Here is a 6553-nt window from a genome sequence, read left to right as displayed (position 1 = left end):
TTTATAAAAAAAATTCTGAGGCAATACTTTTTTCCACACTAGGTGCAAATGAAAGTTGGGACCCTTAGGCATGCTTGACTGAAAAATCCAGGTGGGGTATAGCACGGATTTTTTTTAAAATTGATCCAAAGTTGGGGTCCGGCACCCTACCCTACCCTAACTTTCAAAGTTTATAAAAAAAATTCTGAGGCAATACTTTTTTCCACACTAGGTGCAAATGAAAGTTGGGACCCTTAGGCATGCTTGACTGAAAAATCCAGGTGGGGTATAGCACGGATTTTTTTTAAAATTGATCCAAAGTTGGGGTCCGGCACCCTACCCTACCCTAACTTTCAAAGTTTATAAAAAAAATTCTGAGGCAATACTTTTTTCCACACTAGGTGCAAATGAAAGTTGGGACCCTTAGGCATGCTTGACTGAAAAATCCAGGTGGGGTATAGCACGGATTTTTTTTAAAATTGATCCAAAGTTGGGGTCCGGCACCCTACCCTACCCTAACTTTCAAAGTTTATAAAAAAAATTCTGAGGCAATACTTTTTTCCACACTAGGTGCAAATGAAAGTTGGGACCCTTAGGCATGCTTGCCTGAAAAATCCAGGTGGGGTATAGCACGGATTTTTTTTAAAATTGATCCAAAGTTGGGGTCCGGCACCCTACCCTACCCTAACTTTCAAAGTTTATAAAAAAAATTCTGAGGCAATACTTTTTTCCACACTAGGTGCAAATGAAAGTTGGGACCCTTAGGCATGCTTGACTGAAAAATCCAGGTGGGGTATAGCACGGATTTTTTTTTAAAAAATTGGTAATATAATTAATTAGTTATGTCCTTGCACACCATACTTTCATTACTAAAAATAAACCCTGCGTGTCATCAAAACTAAGCGAAACCAATTGTTACTGAAAAAGAATGATTCGCTAAAACAGATTTGTTTGACATGAAAGTATAAAAAGTACGAACGCAACTTTGTATTCTTGTAGCGTAGAAATATTATTACTTTTTAGGAACTATTTTACGGATGCCGAGAATATGGAAAGCTGTTTCACACAATATCGCACAAACATTTTCTGATGGCAAAGTCGATGTAACAAGAAAATTAAGGCAACATTTAAATAATGTCATTTTTCAGTGTTGACAGTTGAAGTGAAGTTTTAAAGCGTGCAGCACCTGCACGATGTTAAAAGCACATACTATTGTTTTTAAAACATTGAACAGGAAATGAATTTCCAAGTTCATTGAATAGTGTTTTCGACGGCTAAATTGAAGTTAAAACAGATATTGTAGTGGTAATATGAAATAAAAACTTTTAAGTTAGTTTGAATCTTATGCAACTTTTTGGTTTATAGACATACCTGAAAACTGGCTGCTAGCGGAGTGGCTGCTAGCGAGTGGCTGCTAGCTTGAGTCTTGCGACAATTTGTCGTGTTTAAAATGAAATTAAAATAAGCATGCCGATGTTTTCATCGCAAGAATGAACAAGCAAATTGATCATCATTAATATCAATGAAGACATGAATAAAAGACGACAAAAATATAAAAGTGTAGTACAATATAAAATAAATAAGTACATAATCAAACTTATAATATACATACTTAATCACAGTAAATGGGCCTGATCTCGCGTAACATTCCTGTGTAAAAACAGATGTACCGTTCACCGAAACTTCTAAAGTAGTCCGATTAGTTTTACTGACTGCGCCGACAAAAAAATCACTTCCGTCTTCATTTATTCTGGCAAATCCTCGGTTTTGCTGCCAACATGGAAAAGCACAGATTCCAAACGCTGCAAAGCAAAATTGTTAAAAATTCTTTGTAATGTAATAAAAATTAGCAATACTTGAAAATAAGGAAATTTTCCTTTTGGTTCTATATATTAAACTAGATTTTTGTCTAAGTTTATGAATACTTTTAACCTGAAAATTTCAATAAAGAGTAGTTATAATTGATCGTTCAAAAAAACTTGCCATATTGAAACATTAAAGATAGACAAATGATGTTGAAAAATATTTCCATTTCTTGACGAATAGTACTAATTCAATTATATTTTGCAGCTATCTCTTCGGAGCCTGGTAAGTTATGGTAACTATTAGTAAAGTTAGCGTGCGCGTTGTTGTTACATTAAATTATTATGAACATGAAATCGAATTAGTGTTCAAAGTGATAGACGTAAAAAGATAAGAAAATGATTTGACACGGCTGGCTGATGAAAGATATATTTATAGAAAATAATAGGTTAATGTAAATATCTTCAAAGGTTCTAAAATATGCTTCACAGATACAATTGTTTGAAGATGTTATAAATGATTTTACTTGAACGCTTTTATGTATATATTTGTGTCAAGGAGGTTCAAGGTATAAAAAGAGTAATATCATAAGTGTTGAAAGATAGAACTTAAAGTTTATAGTTTTAACGAAAAGTAATCCAGGTTACTATTATAATAAAAGAAAAGAATAAGAGGAATACGCTTGAATAAGACAGCATCCCAACTAGAAAAAGAATAACTTAATAGTTTATACAGGGCAACGTACAGTCGTCAAAAATATATATGTGTCTATACAATATCTTTAGTTTTGAATCAGACTATAAAAGTTGTCAATACAATACATTTTTGAATTACCCAATTCTAAAGTAACACAAAATATTAAAATGTTACATAAGACATCCCAATGACGAATATGTGTTTTTCCTCAAGATATGTAATTGAATATGTTGCGGTTTGAAATAGTGTTTTTTACATCTTAATTTGCTTTTTTATGTAGTTTTCAAATTTTTTAAGATCTTTGTTTACTACACGGTATGGGTTTTGCTCATTGTTGCCGTATGGCGACCTGTGATTATTCATATCTTTTTTCTTTGATCTATTGATAGTTGTCTCTTTTGCGATAATAACACATTTCCTTACTGTAACATGAATATGATGCCGATTTAAACAATTTTTTAGATCTCAATTCACACAAACAAAGATGTTTTTAGTTTCCTTTTTGAGAAAATTTAAACGCCATAGTTTGTTTTAAGTTTTACTGTTGAAATGTCCACAGTTTTGCTTGGTTTAAGTTTTACTGTTGCCATCTCCACAGTTTGCTTGGTTAAGTTTCACTATTGCCATGTCCACAGTTTTGCTTGGTTTAAGTTTCACTATTGCCATGTCCACAGTTTTGCTTGGTTTAAGTTTTACTGTTGCCATGTTCACAGTTTTGCTCTGTTTAAGTTTCACAATTGCCATGTCCACAGTTTTGCTTGGTTTAAGTTTCACTATTGCCATGTCCAGTATTATTACATTTTTTTTAAATCTGAATGAAGGTTTTCACTTGTCAAAACCTCTGGTGACTTCGATTATCAGAATGATCTGAAATGTATGACCATTTTTCGGAAAATGCTCTATATCATTTCTAGTTCCCGGGACAGCACATTTTATTTTTTTAGATCCTCATAAAATTCAAATGAAGGTTTTCACTCATCAAAACCTTAAATGAGTTCGACAAAAAGAAAGAAAATGAAATGGAAGATATGTGTTTTTCCTCAGGGGATTGATATCACATATTTGTTGCCGGGATAGCATCCCCATTTTTAGCTGAACCAGGTGAGCTATTATCATCACTTTGCAAACGCCGTGTCGTTAACTTTTAAAACAATTTCTTCTCTGAAACCAACGAACCAATTCTGACCAAACTTAAACTCAATGGTCCGTACGGTATCTAGAAAATAAAGTTCGCGTTATTCGTTTTGGTCAATCAATCAATATTGCCATCATGGCTAAATATAGAACAAAGGGGTAAAATGTATACATTATCAGGGGTGTTAAGTGGTCTAAGAAATTCATCTACTATATCGCTAGCCTAATATATATCACCACTAAGGTTGTGAGTTTGCACCCCGCACATGGCAGGTGCATTACACTGCCATCTTACTTGACTACGAATATTAGTTTTCCTGTCGAAGGACGGTAGTTCTATGCTAGCACTCCGGCTTTCACCAATGACAGCAGACCGTCACGATATAGCCAATAGTGCTGTAAGTGGAGTTAAATCAATCATTTACTATCTTATCTTGAACACCATAATAGTTAGAGAAAATTCTACATGGTAAAAATGCGTAGAATTTTTAAATCTACCTACTTGTTTTCACCATCATTATTAAATGACTCCATTTGGGATTTATTTCCCTTAAATAACAATTTTGTACTATTTTTCGTGGCTGCCTATGATCTCGAAAACTAGGTGAACGATTCAGGCTCTTATGAGCCCCTTGTTCATCTGACTCCTTTCAGACTCTTCGAAGCCTCTCGTTCATTAGATATAGGAAAATGTGGTATGAGTGACAATGAGACAACTCTCCATCCAAGTTACAATTTATAAAAGTAAACCATTATAGGTCAAGGTACGGCTTTCAACACGGAGCATTGGCTCACACCGAACAGCAAGCTATAAAGGGCCACCAAAAAAATTATTAGTTTAAAACCATTCAAACGGAAAAACCAACGGTCTTATCTATATAAAAACGAGAAACGAGAAACACGCATGAACTACATTAACAGATTAGACTCTTTTCAAATATGTAGGAAGGTTTCAACTTATCACAACCAGAATATCGCCCACAAATGTGACCAGATCCTTTTTGAATTCGATGACAGTTTATACTCCGATAAAAACACCATCAGGTCACTACTATAAGCTCTTTGTGTACGGCATTGGGAACATGTTTGTATGCGACCTTGCACAATGCAGGTATTTTTATTTGTGTACAGCATAGTGAAAGCGTCACTTGTTTTATCTTAAAAATGGAAAGAAGATACTAATTATAATGGCCAATCAAAAACTATTAGTGGAAGAAAAACAAACAACATTCGAGAACCCTTTGACATTACCGAATGTGAAAATTTGGAACAAAATGTTATCCTAGATATTGGACAGAAAAGATCGTTTATGTATATAGAGAAAACACATGTTGGCAATAAAATAGCACCTATAAACATAGAAAACTTATAGAAAAGCCATGCAAATCAAATTAAAAATTTTTCCACATATCATCTTTTTTGTTGAGCTGGAAATTAATATAAAGACTCACCAATAAAAATAAAAATCTGCTTCAAACAGACACACGAGGAGGAGTTGAATTCGAAACTGTTCATAATGTGTTCATTCTAATATCAAAAAGTGCAGTTACTAGTCATAAGCTTACTTTAACTGCGTTTGGTGTAAACATAATTGTCTCGGTGTGCTTGCTAGTGAGCTAGTGTTTGTTTTCGACAGTGACTTTTCGAAACCACTTTGCAATATTGTATTAAGTTTGTAACATTACAAGAATATTTGAAAACTCTTTCTATTCGTGGATATATGTGCAAGTTCGGAAAAAAATATCAAGTTTACCATGTTGACTGTTCAGCTTTAAAATTTCACTAGGCTTCGTAGAATTTCCATTGTTGACCTAGAAGGTGAAAAAAACAATTGATGACACACATGTGCAGGTATTAATTGTTTGTTTTTAATTGCCGATGCTGTAAACTATTAAAATTTATTTATTGTTACAGTCTTTTTTATGGATAGTTTAAAATAATCATTTACTTAGTGTTTTATTAAGTCAGTTTTGGCTGCACACCAATATTCTAACTTTGATTAAAATTCATATTGTTTTTGCATACTGAAGTAAATAATGATATATGATATAATTGTTTTTTAAAGGTAAACTAGTCCATGTCTATACAAAGCAAGTAGCCCAATCATTGTGTATTTTGAGCCTTTTTGACCTGACAATAATGTAGCCTCCATAAGTCGTCTTCACACTAAATCCATTGGATGTTGGATGTGTAATGATTGATACTTTAGTCTTAGATACATGATTTTTTTATTAGTTGTTATTGGCTTTTAACAAGCTGCCAGTAACTGCGAGTACTCTCAGATCTGTACTTGGTGTCCTTTTTGTTTTGGGGATGTATACATACCCTGCCACGTCCGGTCTGAGTTTTTGTTACTAGTACTTGTTTTTCTACTTTGTATCGATCTGATGAGTTAAGCGTTTTTCAACTGATTTGTATAGTTTGTTCATATGTTGTGCTGCTACACCACTGTCCCAGATTAGGGGAGCGTTGGGCGCCCGAAAACATGTTTAACCCCGCCACAGTCTGTATGTGCCTGTCCGAAGTCAGTAGCCTGTAATTCAAGGGCTGTCGTTTGTTGCTGTATATTATATTTGTTTTTTTTCGCTCATTGTTTTGTAAATAAATCAGGCGTTAGTTTTCTCGTTTGAGTTGTTTTACATTTGTTTTTTTTTTCAGGGCCTTTTATCGCTGACTATGCTGTATGGGTTTTGCTCTTTGTTGAAGGCCGTACGGTAACCTATAATTGTTAACGTCTATGTCATTTGGTCTCCTTTGGAAAGTTGTCTCATTGGCAATCATATCACATCTTCTTATTTTTTATATTCGTAAGTGCAGAAGTTATGTTTGTAAAAGGAGATTGCGAAAAAGGTGGTTATGGAATGAACATTCTAAATACAATCATTCCGAAAGGTTTGTGTAGACAGATGATACAGTCTTTCCTATTTTAAGAGATGTCTGT

Source organism: Mytilus californianus, unplaced genomic scaffold, assembly GCF_021869535.1.
Source record: "Mytilus californianus isolate M0D057914Y unplaced genomic scaffold, xbMytCali1.0.p SCAF_15, whole genome shotgun sequence".
NCBI lineage: Eukaryota > Metazoa > Mollusca > Bivalvia > Mytilida > Mytilidae > Mytilus > Mytilus californianus.
Note: the sequence above shows the minus strand (reverse complement) of the source record.